We start from the raw sequence: 19239 nt of genomic DNA, 5'->3' as shown, positions 1-19239 counted from the left end.
ATAATATATTATTAAATTAATCATAGGAGAGCTGCATAGAGAAGTAACCTTGGGCATAGCCTGAAGGGACAGCTGTCCTGCAATTCCATACAAAGGTGGGTTCTCATGTAATTGCAACAAGTGATGCTGCTTACTGATAGATAACATCCATGGGAATTCTGCCTACCAAAGCTGCTGCATACAGCTGTATAAACCAGATGAACAGACTCAAGAACACCATACCATGAGTACTATTGCCACCTTTTGTAGGATATTTCTACAGCTAATATTTGGGTAGTATAAGATACACACTCCTTGTGTTAACTGGAAGTGGTTGCATCACACAAGACCTTCCTTTATAGTACCCTGAGAACTGACTTGGACTAGAGTCAAAAGCTTAACTAGATGAAGTCATGATTAGATGTTCAAGGTAAGGTGTCAGAGTTAGTTTGCAGGTGTGTGCTGTCATCAAAGGAGCTGTTATGCTGCTTCTGTGTCCAGCCTCACCTTTTCACCCTCCTAACTGGATGCCTTCCAACAGTCACACTCTTGTGGTGGGTCAGATAAGCTCATTGATTTGTCTAAAAAATGACTTTTTTTTTGCAGTTGCTTCAAAATTTTTGTTTGCAGTTCCAATCCTCTTATATAGGATTGGAATCATATTATATTCTCATATTATATAGGATTGGAAAAAAAAGAAAAAAAAAAAAAAAAGGTCAGAAATATTTGAGAATGCCATGTGCATGTAAGCAGAACCCATGTCATTATCTAGTAATTGTATCCTACATAGTCAATGGAAACACATGAAGTGTGAAGTACTACTGTATTGTACCACTCTACAAAACTACAGATAGAAAAAGGATATTCATGCAGAAAGCAAATTTTATACAGTTTTGAATTAATTCAAATTATTGTGAAACACATAGTGAAGATCTCTTATCTTATAATCCTTAATAACCTTTTATTTAAAGGACTTCATTTTTTAACATAACCTGGCAGTTAGCTTATGAAATGTCTGTACTTGACAAGTAAGCCTTCACAATCAAATAAAATAAGTAAAATAAAGGAGAGGAGAGGAGAGGAGAGGGGAGGGGAGGGGAGGGGAGGGGAGGGGAGGGGCTATTGAATCTGTTTTCTTTGTGTAGTGTATTCTTGATGAATTATTAAGGATTATTAAGGCATTTCCAGGAACACGATTTTGTTTTGTTAAAAGATGTTTTATAGAAAATAATTGTTTAATTTGTTCATTTTGCTTTCCAGAAGGTTTCATTCTTTACATAGACCACACTTGTTAAATACTCTAAATGAACTTTGTCTTCAATACTTCTTTCAAAATTTTTTGTAAAAATATCCTGTTTCCCTTTGTCTTTTATGTGCCAGATTATTTCTGTCAATCCATAAAGCATGCATATATATACCTCCACATCAGAAATTCTTTTAGTGGGAAGTTTCATGCACTCTCCAGGATAGTCTGTGAAATGCTGTATTTGGCAATGCTTCATAAAAATAATTCTCCTTCACAATAATAGCGATTTCCATTTTTGTTTGAGAAAGATTACAAACCACTATATACTCCTAAATATTTAAGTTTAGATTTCTGCATACATGTTGCAAATAAGAAAGTTAACTTTGCTTTTTTAATGGAAATTATCAGTAATGCAAACATAGAAACAGACTGCTAAAGTGCAGCTAAGAAAAGTATATTTGGAGGCAATCATTCAGGAAGAAGCATAAACAAGGCAAGAATATTTACCATGAAACAAGGCCATCTGTAAAACTGCACCTATTCCAGGGGACTGCAGATCATTAGGGAAGTGCAGATTCTTGAAGTGTTTTGAAAGGAAGGCTGACGGATGAGTTGACATATACACAAGCACACCTGCACTATAGAGAGTATGCAGGAAGTAGGATTATTTTTATAACTTGAATTTCAAGTTACACATTTAAGGAATAGGGAATGTCCAAGGAGAAAAAAAAAATATTTAATATCCTCCAAATAATATTAAATCCTAACCATGGGCTTGTGTTTGTGTGCATATACAGTCAGAGACATATACTGTTATACATGCCTAGATGTAAAAGGAAATGTAATCTTAAGCCTGAAGAAGCATCCCCAAAAGATTTTAGAATAGTGAACTAGGCAATGAATTTCAAGTGAGACAAATTCAGTTTTAAATGTTGTGGATGCAATCAATGCCATTAGCAAAAAAACAAACCAAACCAAAACAAAACAAACAAAAAAAAAAACAAACAACATAGCTTTCGTCAAAAACCCATTCTGATTAACTTTAAAAATTGCCTGAAACCTAGATGATTCTTGCTGCTAACCTCTTCTGCTTTAGCCACAGGAGAGGAAGAAAACTGGCATGCTTAAACATAAATTTGGCTGAATTAGTAGGAAATCTACTGTAGTCATAAATGGAAAGTATTCAAACTAAAATGTCAGTTGTAGAGGATGACAGGAGTCAGTGTTAGAGGTCCAGATTTGAAATATTTACACAAATATAACATAGACAGCAATGTGGAAAGCAAAGATTTCCAAGTTTGCAGATAGCACTTAATTAGCAAGTACTGCAAATAATGAAGGAATGTACTGTGAGAAATCAGACCGAAATGGAGGAAAGCCTTGAGCTGTCAGGTGAGAGATGATCTAATTACAATGCAGTTTTCAAAAAAGCAATATCTTTAATGTTAAACTTTTATGTAGGAGCTAACCATTAAAAATTTCAGTAACAAGCATATACATGGTTGGTTTTTGTTTGTTTGTTTGTTTAACTGTGATGTGTTTGGTTTATTGGATTTTTTGTTTGTTTATTTTTGTTGGTTTTGTGCTTTTTTATGTGTGTTTGTTTTTTTTTTTTTTGTTTGTTTGTTTTTTTGTGTTTTTTTTTTGAGACACTTCAGACTTCTTACTCTAATGAGTGAGTCACAGAACTGCAGTCATTCCACATCCATTGCAGGAGCTTTGGCCCAGATACAACAAATCACTTAGGCATTTACGGGGATTTTGATAAAAGAAAGGCCAAAATCACTATGTAACTATCCTCCCTCAACCCCTTCCCACACACACATAAGTAAATCTACCAATAAATTTTCCCATGGTGCCTGATGGTCTACTTCTTTGTATGCTCAGCCCAGCCTTCTCTTTGGCAGTGAATTGGTAGGTAGCTGCTAAGTCTTGCACACAACGCTGAGGTTCATTCAGAGCCAAGGAGGCAGAGGGATATTCCCTCTTCATACAACAGCTCAGTCCCCCAGCTCAGCTAGATTGAACACTCAGCTGAGATAGGTGAGGAAATGGTTTCTTTATTTGTCCAAGGATATTCCTAAAACTGGAAATGCTGACTGTGCCAGCCTCATTCTCAGGGCAGACCTAGCTCAGGTCATCTGTGCCTTTAGTTGAATCTTGAAAATCTCCAGGGATAGAGACGCTCACCTCTTCTCTGGGTCCCTGTTTCAGTGCTGTGCTACTTGCTTCATTAAAACCTTTCTCTTTCTAGTCAGTCTGAGCCTCTCAAGATGTAGTTTGTGTCAACATCTTACACTGACTACCACTCTTGAGAAGAGCTTGACATTTTCCCCACTTGCCTTCAAGTAGCTGTAGGTTGCATTTAGATACCTTTCACTAAGGAGCTAAGAAGCCCCTTGCTTAGCCAAGTAGGCCTTCTGCCGAATTTCCTCCTCTTCCTGAACAACAGCATAGTTTGTTCCTGAGCTCATAAAGAGATTTCTTTAAAAATCAGCCAGCTCTCTTGGGCACCTTTTCCCTTCATGGCACCTGCCCAGGCAATTCTGCCTAGCAATTCCCTGAAGAAGCCCAAAGTCTTCTCTCCTACTCTGCTGCTTCCCAGCCCAGCCTTCCTTCAGATCCTGGGCTGTTGTGGCACAGCTGAAGGTGCTCTCTCCGACTGCACTTATCACCAGTCCTTCTCCATTTTGAGCAGCAGGACGGGTGGAGCATTGCACCAGTTTCTCCCTCTAGAATTTGCACTGCAAAATTATGGGTTATAACAGCAGTTAAAATAGTCTCCTCAATGTTAACATTCCTTAGTCGGCCTCTTCTTTAGAAAATCAATACCTTTGGGTTAATATTTAATGAAAAATGTAAAATATTGCTGTAAGCAATATATCATTGCAGGTGACTGTTATGCTCAAGATCTTCTTCAGATGAACTGTAAATCTTAGGCTGTAAGTAAAAGGGACAGTAGAATTTTTTTTCAATTGGACTTTTGCTTATTATTTAAACTGAACTAAGAGCCAAACCCTACATATGTCAAAGCATTCTTGATTATGGCCTATAATTACATCACTATATTTTTCTTCCTTCAGAAAAATTAACCTTATCTTTGGAAAGTATATGAGAATCAGGCTTGGGATGGGAACTGGTCTGACAGCAAGGGATACCATTTTCTTGCTCTTGTTATGCAGACAGACAGCTTCTCCCACAGAAACCAGACTGCTGTTCAAAATTCAAAGCAGTACTGAGAGTCAGGGCAATGTAGATGTTACAGCCTTGAAGATGAAATATGTAACTAAAACTCACCTTTACTAAGAGTATGGTATTGACCATTTGCAGACTAGTTAATATCCCCATAGTTTTTTTATGGGAAAAAAAAAAAAAAAAAAAAAAAAAAAAAAAAAAAAAAAAAAAGCATGAATACCAGAATACCAGAGCAGTATCTATGCTATACAGTATGCTGTTGCTTTGTGCATCTCACAGGTGTTCCAGGGAGTTCCATAGCCTATGTGTGCACTTCACATTCAATTATTTCTGATTATCAGCACACAGGCAAAAGAAAAAATAGTAAGACAACATGCACAGATAAGAGCATCCTGTTCCTTGCTGTGCTATTCCAACTTTAAATCACTGAGGTCCAACTGATTTTACAAACGTGGTAATGTGGCAGTACACCAAGCTGTAGAGTGGACTAAGCAAAGAAAACACCCAGTTTGTGGCAAGTTAACCAACAGAGTTCTGAGCTCAGCTGGTAGCTCTGGCTGCATCCGTGCTGTCATCTTAGCTTGAGGTTTGAACTTACACTTGAACCCAAATTCCTTAATCATCAGATGTGCCTGCAAGTTGGCTTTTACTTGCTCTCCAGTTGAGAAAGCCAACTGGCTTTCCAGGTAGTGAAATTCAGGCACTATATTACATCTTTGACTTCAGAAGTAGTATGATTCCAGCAGATTTTCTTACTGGATTTATGTCCAAATCTGAGCAGATCTACAGAAGGCAATATAGGTAGACTTGTGATTACCAAGCTTTAAAAACACTGAAATATCCAAAACTTAAGCTATGAATGAATATGTGACCAAAAATATCATTGGCACCTTTTATTTATTACTCTCTATTTGCAAAGAAAATTGTCTTGTCAAGGCTTGAAAACTTTCTGTCACGCACTTAAACATGGGCTCCAATGTTCTCATTCACTGTCACTCAACACAACATGTTTCTGCTCTGAAATGCATCACAAATATCATCTTCCAGTTGATAATGGCTGCCCTGGTAGTAACAGTAAACAAAAACTGACAAATTTCTGGACAGTAGTCATTGAAAACTATATATGTATATATTGCATGTTCACACGCAAAGAAAACTCTCAGTCTTTAAGCTCATTCTCAGCTTTCACTTCCAGACCATACCTATATTTCTTTACAGGTGCTAAATCTAAGATAATCTTCCCTCTCCATCTGCATATCTACAACTTTCACCCGGGCTCTTTCAGCCTGGTGAGTGCATCATCCTACTGTTGGGACTTGAAAATGCAGTTTCCCATAGGGTTACTGCAAAGATTATGCTCTTACCCATCTATGCTACCACTATCACCCCTCTCTTCAGCTCCATCTACACTTGCTTCCTTCTACATAACATTAAACTACAAGACAGCATTCACCATATTTTTTCAGTCTTGTTTGGTTAACTCTGCTCATGACTGAATGCTGCTATGTGTCCAAACAAGCATATCTATACTCTTCTCAAGGCTCACCTCCAGACTTGCAAGGTTCTCATATTATTTTTCTCCAAACCACTTCTGGGGCTCTTCTGGACCACCACACTCAGAGGACAGTTTGGCAATGCTTGTCTACTTATGTGCTTAGCCCGCTGCTTGCACTACTGATCTGCAGTTTACATTCATGTTCCCTTTCTGCAGGTTTATTGTTTTCTGGCTCACAGTTAGATGCAGAGCTCTCAGGAGTGTATGTTTTCTTCTTCCATTTCATGTGTGCGTAGTATCCAGTATGGTACTTTCATGACTAGGCCTTTGTATATTTACAGAAGAATAACATGCATCAAGTAGTTCACTTGTGTAAACGGAGCATTTGTGACTATTTTGGACTAGCATTCATGACTATTTTAACCTGAACTGCAAAAATTGAAAAGCGGTATTTGGATTGCCGTAGAATGCATGATCAGGCTGGCTGTTCACACAAACATAATGGGAGGAGGTGTGGAAGTGCATTTTATTTTCAGGATGAAGTGGTCAAACATGCTGGCAGTCTGCAGTGGTGCTGGGAGGCTTAACTTTGGGCTAGCCAGTCACATGGTAGATGCAGACAGATCCACCCAAGGAACTGCTGCCTGTGGAGAACAGTGCACTTCATCTCCCCCCTCAGCAACACATGCTCCCTCCTCTTCTGAGCAAGCTAATGTGGAGATGTGCTGATGTCAAGCAGACGGAGGAACCAAGTCCAACAAAGGAATACACAAAACAAACTTTCATCCAATATTCTTGGCAGCAGCTTGTTTGAGATTTGCAAAAGTTGTTGTTAACTCCCACCCTGAAAATTCTCACTACTTCTGCAAGCCCAAACAGATGATTTTACTGGGTGAAAGCCAGGTCAAACCCAGCCTCCAAGAGTGTTTAATTAGTCCTGCAAAGGGGAACCGCTTCATCTGGTCACACCAAGGAAGGCCTCTGCTGGGGCAGGTCCAGCTGGAGGAGCAGAGCTAGGGCTGCCTTCCAGCCCGTGGCAGCACTTCAAACAAATGCCCCTGGGTGTGCCAGGGCAAGCTCTGGGCATAGCAGTCCAAAAGGAGCTGGGGTGCCCTCTGGTCTGCTCCCTCGGCTGGACCCAGTGGAGGCAGGACCTGTGCCACTTAGGGCCTGCCTTGGATGCACTGTCGTGGTATAGTGGCTTGGGTATTGTCAGTTTAAGGATGGGTGAATCATCTTTTTTTATTATTAATTTTCCTTTTTCTTTTATTTTTTTTTAATTGCTTCGCATTTTCATCTGGGTATGGAACCAGGCATATTTCACATTTCTGAAAAATATGCTTCAGGACAAGAAAATTATTTTTGGTCAAAAGTACCAATTTGCAAAATAAATAAATTAATAGTAAAAGTAAAAATAAAATTTAAAAATCTTTTCTGGAAATTAAGTCTGTTTCTGTATCTTGATCACTCATATAGAAAAATATGCTTTATAATGTTTGAACTAATGCTTCTGATCTAAAAATGTGTCTTTGTTGGCTCTTACCTACAGATCAAGAAAATTAACAAGTAAAAAACAATGCTGGATTACTGTGTGTTTTGAATGACAGTTAAAAACAATCTGAAATCCACAAAATGTTGACCTTTGAGCAGTAAATTCAATAAAAGAGAAAGTGGGTCAAACTGAAGCCATCTAAGGCTCATCTTGAAGTTAATCAGGATGAATAATATTTTCCTTAGTAATAGTAACTATTTTCCTGTTGATGGAACAGTATTTTAGATTGTGTGTTTGATTATTGGTTGAAAAGATTTAGGCTGATTGAAGCTCCAAAAATGACAGTTTTGCAGATGAGGTCAGACTGGTAAACAGAAAAGAACATCATGAAGAAGAGAAGAGGAGAGATTAATAACACAGCCCTATATCTACATGATCTATAGAAATTTTCTTGATAAAGAATGGTTGTTTTGAGGGTCACATAAGGCACAGATAAACTAGAGCTGATTTTAGAAAGCTCTCTGGCAGTCACACATGGAACAAAATGTCTGTTGATCTCTGACTGTCAGTAATGTGATCTGTATAGCAAGACAGAAGAGCATGTTATTGGACAAGAGTTTGTTGAACCAAGTGCTTACATCTGTTTACCTGTCAGTTTACTACACAGACTATACCCTAATAAATAACACGCACTGCCTGTCTTTCACAAATAAGCACATTTGCAGCTCTGATGAGGCTAGCTGATCATTGGATTGCAGTTAAAAATTTGCTTTTTTTTTTGAGCAATGGTTACCTGAGTGGTTTCCAATTCATGAAACCACTGCTATGGTATGGAGCATTAGAAAATTAAAGTAAATGAAAATGTTAAATATGATTTGCATAAATCCAGAAGAAGGAGGGATCTGGAGATTTGTCATTCTTACTATGTATTTCAATTGCACTTTTCAAGTGTCTGTATTAGGTAGACAGAGAAAGATACAATTGGGAAACAGATTCTGTAATGTAGCATCGAGGGTTAACAGACTAATAAAATATTTATCTCCTCAGTTTTATATTACTGTGGTCTCCTGTGCAATGGAACTACTAATTACAAACATCAATTAACATAAGGGAGTCTATTTTTTTTCATAGAAGGATCTGTGAAAGGCTGAAATAATGTTAGAAATCTGTGAAATGGAAACTTTTAACTACAGTTTAAGATAACAAGGAAAAACAAACAAACAAACAAACAAAAAACACACACACACACAAAAAAAAAAAAAAAAAAAAAAAAACAACTAAATCCTGAAGTTCTGTCTTAGTGTAGCCAAACAAGAATTATCATTCTCAATAGAAAATTGACTTAGTACTGTGAAACAAGTGGCATTTCATGGCCAGAGGTCATTACATTTTTCCACCTCAGAGGATTTCATCTCTACAGAATTTCTACCTTTTAACAAGCTTTTATTAATTCTTCCAAACACATGCATTCTTTGTCCCCTTTCTTTGACTTTCAAGACTTTGACCAAGAGCAATGGCTTTTATGGCCCTTGTTTTGGATGTAAAGTATGGAATCTAGTATCTTTTTAATAGACTATGTTTGCATGTAAGATTACATTCTTTTGTAAAAGCAAAACAGATTTTCAAGTTTGGAGTACCGTTCTGTAAGTCTCTGTGTATCCAAATAAAAAAAATATATACATTTCTTATTGATTCAGAGCTAGTTTCAATCCATGTAGCTTTAAATGTCAAAAAATAAGGGCCTTGCTCTCAGCTACTCATTTGAGCTCAGTGGGGACCACCAGGGAACCCTCACAGGTTCTTTGAAGAACTTGGTCTTTAGAGCTGTGTATTTCTCTTGTACAATTGTAGAGAGAGCTGAAAGGATTATCCTAGACTCAGTAGATACTTCTCAGGTAGCTAAAGTTAGATGAGACTAATCCCATCATAGCTGGCCAACGTCCTCTGTTAAAAGTACCCACTGACAACACAGCCCCAGATTCCCACTTTATAAACTGTAGGGTCTTTGCAGCAGAATGGGATACTCAGATCCATTATTGTCCAAAAATCAGCCTGGTCAAAACCATAGATGACTTGCTTTTGTTTGTATCTGGCCAATATGAAAGTAGATGGAGAAATTCCAATAACAAACTTTCAGGTTGATTTCTGCTCCCCAGAATATTGCCTCTGCATTTTATATTTATTTATTTTTTAAATACAGATAGCATAAAGGTAGCATGATTTTAAGATAGCCCATCATTTTTGTTAAATGGACCAATTGCTCAGTCATATCAGAAACGTATTTATTATGCATCATTTAACAGTGAAATGTTTTTGACATCACATATGCTATGATATCTATATATCCCACTCTTTGATGCTTTATATGCTGCTGCAAACATTCTCATTAAATACAAATCACATCCAAATACTAGTGAAGGCTTTTAAAGCTGTGTAAAGGCATTTTCATGTATAGAGCAGATAGTTGATATGATCAGCTTCTCAGAGACAGGGCCTGTGGCTGTTAAATAACAGCCTCAGACGTTATTTTATGTTAGATTAGAAGACCAAGCTCTTCCCTTGTTTGTATTTGTGTAACTGTGTGGAAGAAGTATGGCTGAGCCAGTGCTGCTTAATCTAGCAGCATGTTCTGTCTCTGTTGCCCTCTTTGCCTTCCTGACAATCTGATCAGGTCAAACATTTAACCTCATAGTTCAGAGATCAGCTAAGACGTGCCCTCATTTGACCCACGTGAACAATAATAAGACCCCTTTTCCAATAGTCTTTGCCCTAACCAACTCAGCTACTATGACAATTAACTTGGCAAGGTTTAAAGCCACTTTGAAACTTGCTCAGTGTCTGAGGAATGTTTTCAGCTGTTTTCAAGAATCTCACACTTTGTGTTTCTTGTATTAAGAATTTTACTAATTCCTCCCTCATTGTTTGTTCTCATATGACATAAGATATAAACAGATCTACTGACCTCAAAAATGTGTTTTTCTTGCAAAGGGAGTAATTTCCTTAAGAAAAACAGTATTTAGTTAAAACATCTAAAAAAGTTTTGTTTTGTTTTCTGCACAAAGGTCTAATTTGGTTTCTTCAGTTTCTAACACATGCTTTCAGCAGGGGTTTGGACCAGATGGTCTTAAGGGTCCCTTCCAACCTAAACTATTCCATACGCATCTTCAGCTATTGAAGTAAAAGCTGGTTTCAACTCTTTTGTGCTGTGGGCTGCTGACTACAGAACAGGCTGTGTAGCAAACAATTTCAGCAGCTGAATTGCACTAGTCCCTCCAAGGTTTCTCAGTGCAGTTCTAACCTGCAGCACACAGAAGTGGTTTATAAGTCATGTATCTCAGCATTTCTTACTCTGTGCATCCAGGACGAGTCCTTCCCATACTAACAACATGCTTCCTTCACCAGAGCAAAACACTACACTAGATAAATGCACTTCGCTTTAAGGATAAAACAATTCAAACACTTTAGTAGCTTTTGCACTGCACTTCTTTCCTAAGTCTGAAGATAAATTCTGATATGTTACCATCCAAGTGGGTTATGTTGAGAGCATTATGCAATTCAAAAGGAGACTCACAGTTTTCCAGTGAGTTACAAACTTCAATTTTCCAGGTCTAGAAGGTCTAAAGAGCCTAGCACTGGAAACCACAGCATTCATTTATTCATTGCACACTAAAATACAGCATTAAAAGTATAAAAAGTGGTCCAAAGCAAAGAGACCAGGAATTGAGAGTGCTGAGGCCTTGCTGTATGTCCTTGTGGTATCAGACCGTGACTACCACAAAAAAGTCCAGGTCACTACATGCTGATATCTCAATCAATACAGATAAGGGCCTCTCAGAACTGTGACTCCAGAAGTCTAGATATCCTCTACTCAGCATTTGCAAACTGAGATTTTTTAAGATTTTTTCTCTTGAAAAATAAAAACATGAACAACAAAGAGCACAAGCTGGACACCTCCATCACCCCTGCCAAATTTTATATTTCTGTTTCCAATCATTAAAATATCACACACACACACACAAAAGGTAAACAAAATAGTTTGATATAGACAGAATGATGTATCCTCCCCCAATTTTGTTCTTGGAAATAGTCATTTTGACTGAAATTTTCCAGAAAGATTCAGTCTGAGGCAGATACCCAGCATGCAAAATTTCAAGCCAAATAAAGTTTGGCAGAGTTTTAAGCAAGAGAAAAATGATTTTGTAATGGAACTTCTGGGCAATTTTAATAAATGGTACCACCAGACCACTCTACCACACACACAAAAGGTACTTAAATTTTTATGGCTTTTCTGGAACTCACTAGCATTTTTTTCATCCCCCCAAAATAGCTTGGTGCAAAATTTCTGGATGTGTTGTACTCATGAGTACTACAAGTGACTGAACACAACTAAATGCAGCACAGGAAGCTTCAGTTTCACCAAGGAAGAAGGAAAAAGATATTTTACAGGAATGACCAGATCTGGGACTTGACATGTGCAAAGGCACATATTCACAAGATTGTTTGCATCCTTTGCAACGTGGCAAACTTTTGCATAAAAGAAAATACTTCAGATGTAAATCCAGAAGCAGTAAAGGTTTTAATATATTTTCAGTTTCAGGAGTCACTGGACTAGAGACAGCACTGACTATTATTTACCTTTGTATACATCTGAATCATAGAATCACAGAATTATTAAGATTGGAAAAGACCTCCAAGATCATCAGGTCCAACCATCCCCCCAACACCACTATCACCCACTAAACCATGCTACAACCACTACTCACCCTACCACCCACTAAACCACCCTACCACCACTATCACCCACTAAAGCATGTCCCTAAGCACCATGTCCAACCTTTCCTTAAACACTCCCAGGGGCGGTGACACCACCACCTCCCCAGGCAACTCATTCCAATGCCTAACTAAAGGCTGAAGGTGTCAGCATGAAGCTTCATACTGCATCAAGACATATTTGTGGAAATAGTCATTTAAGATTATCAGCATTAATTCTGAAAATACAATTTTTATGCACCTATACTTGCATTTGTACATATACCCACTAAACAGAGCACAGTTTGTTCAGGCCTAATATCATCCCTTTTTCTTATGATGTTGTTGAAACAGAATTTGCTTGATTAACTTGTTACATTAGTGCTTAATTTAGTATGAACAGTAGTTCTTGCATGTACTTTTAGCACTTGTCAGCAAACTGATTGATTAATAACTCAACTTTCAGAGACTTTCTGACATTTTTAAATTGTGCAATGTAACATAAATGAAGAAGAAGCTAATGCAAAATATCTTTAAGCTCTGGAAAAGGAAATCCACTGTTTATGACCAAAGGCAACCACCACATTGATTATTCCACTTGTGAACTTTTACTTTAATCAGGAAGAACAAACTGTACTGAAGAAAATATTGTTTTCTCATCCTGTCCATAAACTTCTTGTCCTTTTTGCCACAGCACCAGTTTCACTGAGGCCATGCTCCTCTGTCCAACAGCAACTGAACTGAGAAACTGTTTGCTTTGCACAGGTCAGGTGGCCCTGAGACAAAGAAAGCTTTCACTTACTGAGCACAGGTAGTGTCAGATTGGGTGAATTTATTCAGTGTTTCCACTAACGGTTCCTGAGGCTAGCCAGTAAGAAATAAAAAAGTTATTTTATGCATTATTTCCTTTACTTAAAAATAGTTTAAATTATAAATTGGCTAAAGATTATCATAACCTACAGAGGAGTTTAAGTATTTCAAAAAATTAGTTGTTAAACAATGGAGTGAAGTGGGCAGCAGAAGCTACACCCTAGGCTGCTTCTGTACCAGTTCCAAACTACGAGCAGCTGAAACATTTCAGTTTCCATTCTCACATCTCCTGTCCTCTGATAGAGCATCTTTAACCTGTTCTGTGCTCATGCATCCCAGCTGGAAACCTTCCTCATGGCCTCAAGAGACAGAGCAGTACTTGAGGAATACTGAGCAGCAGCGTGCCCACCCACACTGGCAGCACCTCACGCATATTGCCACTGCCAAGACTTGAGCTGATGTTGTACCACGTAGAGAAGAGACAGGCCTTTAACCTGGCAGCACTGCTAGGAATCAGTTTAGGTCTGTTAAAAGTACTAGCAGTTTAGTCACTTACTCCGCAGAAACAATATGCCGTAAATTTTTTAAGCTGAAAGAAAATGCAGGGGTATCCATATGAAGACAAAGAAGGACAGGGAAAAAAAAAAAAAAAAAAAACTTACTTGTGGAAGAAAAAAGAAAGAGTAGCCTTGTCTCATGAATGTCACCTGGGGAGCATTTTATTGCTCACCTGTATGCCACCTACTGTTTCAGCAGATGAGAAACTAAGACAAAAGACCAGAAGCTCATGTCGATGAAGGATTAGCAATGCAAGATCTTAATTGTCTCCCACTCATAAGACCCACTTTGATGGCAGAAATATGTGAGAAAGGATGAATTTTAATATGTTGACTGAGAGGTACTGATGGCTCTAGCTTCACACCTGCACAGAACAACCTTCAGCAGAGAGCCGTGCATGTACTTAAAGAATAGAATAACAGCTTGGGAGACAGGTACAGCTGGGTCAAGCTCCCAACGTACTTCATTCTGTAAATCACCAGGTTTACTCCTGCAGAGGGGACAAAACCAGACCCTCAAAATAATTACAGGACTAAACATTTCCTGCTCCTTCCAAGAAGATGAACCTTCACCATCACTGTCTTGTAATCCTGTAGATGATTCAATGCATTAAGATTCACTGCCGAAGAAGCTTCAGCTATTAACTCTCACAGTGAAGAACCTAAGCATCTAGATTACTAAAAATGGGAATAGAGCATGTCTGCATTACATAGAATGATGTTGTATTTGAGGTATCCAGATGATACCTCAAATACAACACCCTCCACAGTGCACTGCTAGCACCTGTCCTCAAAGCACAGCAGCTGTGTGGTCAGACAAGCTCTGATTCTTGGGCTAGCTTATTCTGCCTGGGGAAAGGAATCTCAAATATAGTAGCAATATGTTGTATTGTGATGAAATTTGCTTTTCGGTGCTCTTGTAAAATTGCTTTTTTAAAAACAAAACAAATGAACAACAAAAAAAAAAGCAACACCACAAAACTGTTCTCTCAGTATTCATTCAACGATAGATGATTTTTCAAAGGTCACTAAAAAGAATAAATAATGTGATTCTGGCTTGGTATTTTGGAATTTATAGAAACCAATTAGGATAGTGCAACACAAAGAAATCAAAGAAATTCCAGTTAGGAACCAGGAGTTAAATGAGTGAATTAGAAAGGCTCCTCCATTCAAGGAGAATACTGCTGTATCAAAAGAGTATGTTTTGGCTTGGACTAAGCAGAACTGCACTTCCAAAAAAGCAGTATTTGTCTTTGTGACCTGGAAGCCCAGTTATTTTTTTGAGTAGAACATTTTTTGGAAGTTTTCAGCCATGGTAGAAGTCCATTTCTGAGGCTTGTGAGAGTTGGTAGTTAAAATCTTCTTTTTTACATAGATCCCTAAATCTAATCTACTTCCAGGGCTATACACCAAATACTTGGGGATGGCTAAGGTAATTACTGTGAAGGCACAGAAACAGAAAAAAGGGGCAGTTTCCAAAGACTAAGATCAATGTGAGATCTTCCTCTTCTTTGGAAACAGGTTTCTATGCAGTGCATCCTCTGAATCACCAGTAGAAGAAAGCAAACTGAAAATGATTAAACTAAAATTATTATTCCTCAATGACTTCTCTTTTTAAGTATCTAAAATTAGTATCCGTCTTATTTAACATAGCCCTCTTGGGAACAATAATAGTTTACTCATTAATGGTGTTCTTTCTGAAAAATTGATTTCATTGTCACTGTCAGTAAGAGCCTAATGAAAGAGTTTTTTGTATTGGAGCTAACTTATCATCTCTGCAGAAGGCTGCACAAGCAAAGTCCCTGAACCACCACAAACTTGCATGTTCTTTTGAAAGGCCTGCACATGATGAACTTAGCCTCATGATTCAGTTCACTAATATTTGCATGAGAAATGAAAAATGAATCTACATCTGAATACAGTGAGTGTCTTTCTGAGAAACAGAGAAGGAGAATACATGGTGAAGAAAAAGAAACTCGTGGTCGAGTTTTCTGCTTTGGATTAGTGTAATGGAAAATGCTATTCCCCAGTCACCTTCTCGACTCCTATTTATTACACAATGTCCTCTTGCTTTCCAGTTCAGATCGTGAAGACTTTCATGTTTTTGCTGAACATTTGCTTAGATACCCCAGGCCAAAAAAATTAGATCTGCTTTTTTTTTTTTTTTTTTTTTTTTTTTTTTAACATGTAGCCAAGTCTAGGCCAGACACTCAGCTGGGTAAAACCACAAACTCTCAGTAGAGACAGTATCCCAGAAATTGCACTTCCTCTGTCTACCTACTGATCAGTAAACTGTCACAACATCTTTAGCCATGATTATCTCCTTTGCTTTATTCTTCTAACAATAAAATGTCAAAAATCCATATCTGTGGGTTTTGTTTCAGAACAACAGAGTTCATATAAACATCAAGTTGCTGATGCTTGCATGATGCAATACTTTCTCAAGCTACATAATTCCTGGACAAAATTGAATCACTTTTTCCAGGGTATGTGAAGGTGTTCAATGCTTCTGAGGGCTGTATTCACTAAGAATCACAGGGGAGAAGGGCTTCAGGATTTGGCTGAACATTACACAATGCTCTGTATCACTAGAACTTTTCAGATAATGAGCTGATATATGCTTCAGTTTTGAGATAAAAAAAAAAAAAAGATTGTAAGTCTTAGCCTAACTTTTTATTTTTTAACACAGTTGTTGTCATAATAAATTTTCTATACAGTAAGAAGGGAAATAATTTCAGAAATATTTACCTTGGATTGGGTCATATTTTCAGAAGATCAGAGTTATCAACACTGTGACTTTATACCACTTGGTACTGATCCCATTTGTAAAAATGTGTTCACAGTGTCTGTGGTACACTTTTCTAGAAAAAGAGCTCATTTTATGAGCTGAAGTTAGCAAGTAGGGCTCCATAGCAGAAGAATAAGGTGTGAAGATGTAGAGCTTCTTGAAGTAGTGGAAATTAAAGGGAGATTAAAAGAAGCTGACATCCTCCCTCAAGGACTATTTTCGTACTGATTTTAAAGCCTGGAATACCAGCACTGGCATTAATCAGAGATCATGCATGACAATAACATGGTAGGACATCTATTCCTCAGCAGGCTTAGGGGAGAATTAGCCTCAATCTAGGCCTTCTCTGTGAGTGAGTGTGTGTACGTCCATGTGCATGTGTGTGTGTTTATACACATCTCCATTTAACAGCAAGCTCAGCTTCCTGAGATGCAGTTTCTTTGCTGTTTCTTGAATCTCATTTTGCTGCTTCATAAAGAACATCTATCACTAGCACTGTTGACTGAAAATTTTAAGCAATGGAAAGACATATTTTTATTAAAACAAAATGGAGAAGGATTAATGACTCCACAGATTTTGACTACAGCGACTGGGAGTCATATGATTATAGTAAAAATGTTGCTTAGCTCTCCACTCTAACACTAACCTAGTGATTTTGAAGTGGTACTGATGGTTGAATTTTCCTTCTGTAGGAAGAGAGTCATCTAGCTCCCTCCCCATCTCTCCCTCCCTCTCTCTTCCTCTTACTCAATTCATTCTTCTCTTACACATTGAGGAAAACTTTTTTATTTTTTTTTATTTTTTTTTCCAGTGGCTCCAAGGAAAGCTGCCATCTGCAACAGATCAACTGTCAGATCTATTCTTTCTACTATTGATAGGGTATTTTGACAAGTATTGAGCACCCAATTTCATTCGAAATGAAGTCAGTATAGCCAGGTACCATATCCTGATAAGCAGAATCCATTTTTTTTTTCTTCTCCTAGATTCTCTAATATGATAGTTGTAACAGCAACAGAACAAGGAAGAGTTTAAAAGAGTACAAGACAGCAGCTATATTACCAAGGCACTGAAAAATTATCCAGCATACAGGCATGTCTACTTTGCTCCAGTCAGCATTAAAAAAATACCAGCAAATGCTGTCACCACCATTTCTGACTAGAAAAGAACAAAAAGCTCTTGCATTTTGGATATGAATTTTTTCTCAAATGCTTCTATTCTAATAAGCATTAATTGCACAGGTGTTCTCTGTTCACTCCAGGGAGACAGAGGGCAGGCAGAATATCTGAGAATCAATAGCAAAATACAAGCTTCTCCAAAGTTATTGGGATAATTATACTAAACGTCAGTGGGAGCAGAATGTCTGCCAGAAGTTATGAGGGTTCATAAGAGGAATGGCCTTATTATTATATTTCTTTGGAGACTAATCTGCATTCATTGTTCTAGTATGCTGCAGAGCTCAGAAGCAGTTTTCTTGCTGACTCAGACTGTTGGATTTTGACCATGTCTAATATAAAACCAATTCTAGCTCAGGCTAAAATAATTTTTCATTGCAGATCAGATTGATTTCAAAGCAATATAGGAATCTTGCTTCTTATGCAAATGTTTCTTACAGGTCTGAGAATTGCCACAAAATATTAAGTGGGATCAGCTACAAAAGGACTAGATTTCATTCTTTGTGCATCAGCTGGTTTAATAACACTAGAACATACTGGTACGGCTGACAAGGTATTGTGTTGTTTTTCTAGGCACAGAACATCCAAACATAGCATCCAAACAAGTTGTAACCTCCAGTTCCTCACCTTAATGAAATACCTTCTGTATGGATTGACATTTTGCCTCTTATGGAAAAACAGATTATAATGACTTTTTTTTTTTCACCAGCTACAATAAAAATAGATAAAAGAAATAGCATCAGGGATATGGCATTCTCTCCTATGTTTACAGCCAGCTCCACAAATCCTAAGGATGCAGGCAAAACTTTCCAGTCTTGTAGAAATCCCGAGAGCCAAGGTCTAATTAAAAGGGACATGCCTGGGGATGCCTTTTGAAGTTTGTTTCATTGCTGTTCTGAAAAAGATCAGCATTTTACCTCAACTAATTGCCTGTAGGCATATTTATGATAAAGATACCCCCCAGCTTGAAGATACATGTGCCTTTTCAGCCACAACAAAATGACAGATACTTACTGCTACACCAGAGCAGAAGACCTATTACTTCATCTGTTTTCCTACTCTTTGGAAGACACTTCTAACAGTTTATGTTGGTGAGGATCTATGACAGAAAAAAAAGCACTTTTTAGTGAAGGGAAAAAAAGATGCTTGTGATCTGTATTTTCTACATCAGACAAACAGAAATATGTTCAAAATTATCCATTAATGAAGTCTGCTGCACCATTATCTAAACTTCGACTGTTCCTTTTAAAGAAAAGGGGAAAAAATCTTTTCAGTTTAGAGTTGAAACCATGATAGGAATATTCTACTTCAGTGTGATTAGCACAAATTCTGCAGGCATATTGTACATTTTCAGACACACTTTCTCAGACATACATTTCTTGTTTGTAGTTTGGCCATAGTTGAAAAGATGTAGAGTAGATGTTTACTGCATATGTATTTCACACAGCATTAAATGGAGTGTTGTGGAGTCCACTTGCAATATATATTACTGTATTCAGTTGTGTCTGAAAGCTCTACCTATGTCTATGCAAGCAGATCATGATTTAGGAACCTTCTATATAAACTAGTTCTTTAATGGCCTTAGTGGACCTGATGGCTAGCAGGAAAGGGGAAGTACAGTACATAATCCTGCTCAGAGTAAATGACTCGAACAATGGTGATAATATTAAAATCATGACACTTGTCAGTATATAGTACCAGGATTCTGTTTTCAGCAAGCAAAAGACTTCTCTTTTTTTCACTGTTATGGCAGGGG

At 37.7% G+C, this 19239-nt stretch overlaps 1 long non-coding RNA gene across 8 annotated transcripts in view; it reads right to left on the bottom strand.

Annotated features, from left to right (window-relative positions):
• The window catches only part of LOC137857580 (uncharacterized), a 278206-nt gene that overhangs the window by 117040 nt on the left and 141927 nt on the right, over positions 1-19239 (bottom strand). For all 8 annotated transcript variants that reach the window (XR_011097158.1, XR_011097159.1, XR_011097156.1 and 5 more), the window contains one exon: positions 18498-18582. This is a non-coding gene — a long non-coding RNA (uncharacterized lncRNA). The remainder of the gene's footprint in view (positions 1-18497; positions 18583-19239) is intronic.

The sequence above is a fragment of the Anas acuta genome, chromosome 5, assembly GCF_963932015.1.
Source record: "Anas acuta chromosome 5, bAnaAcu1.1, whole genome shotgun sequence".
NCBI classification, from domain to species: Eukaryota; Metazoa; Chordata; class Aves; order Anseriformes; family Anatidae; genus Anas; species Anas acuta.
The sequence above is the reverse complement of the archived record's forward strand: the minus strand, read 5'-3'. Positions and strand labels throughout refer to the sequence as shown.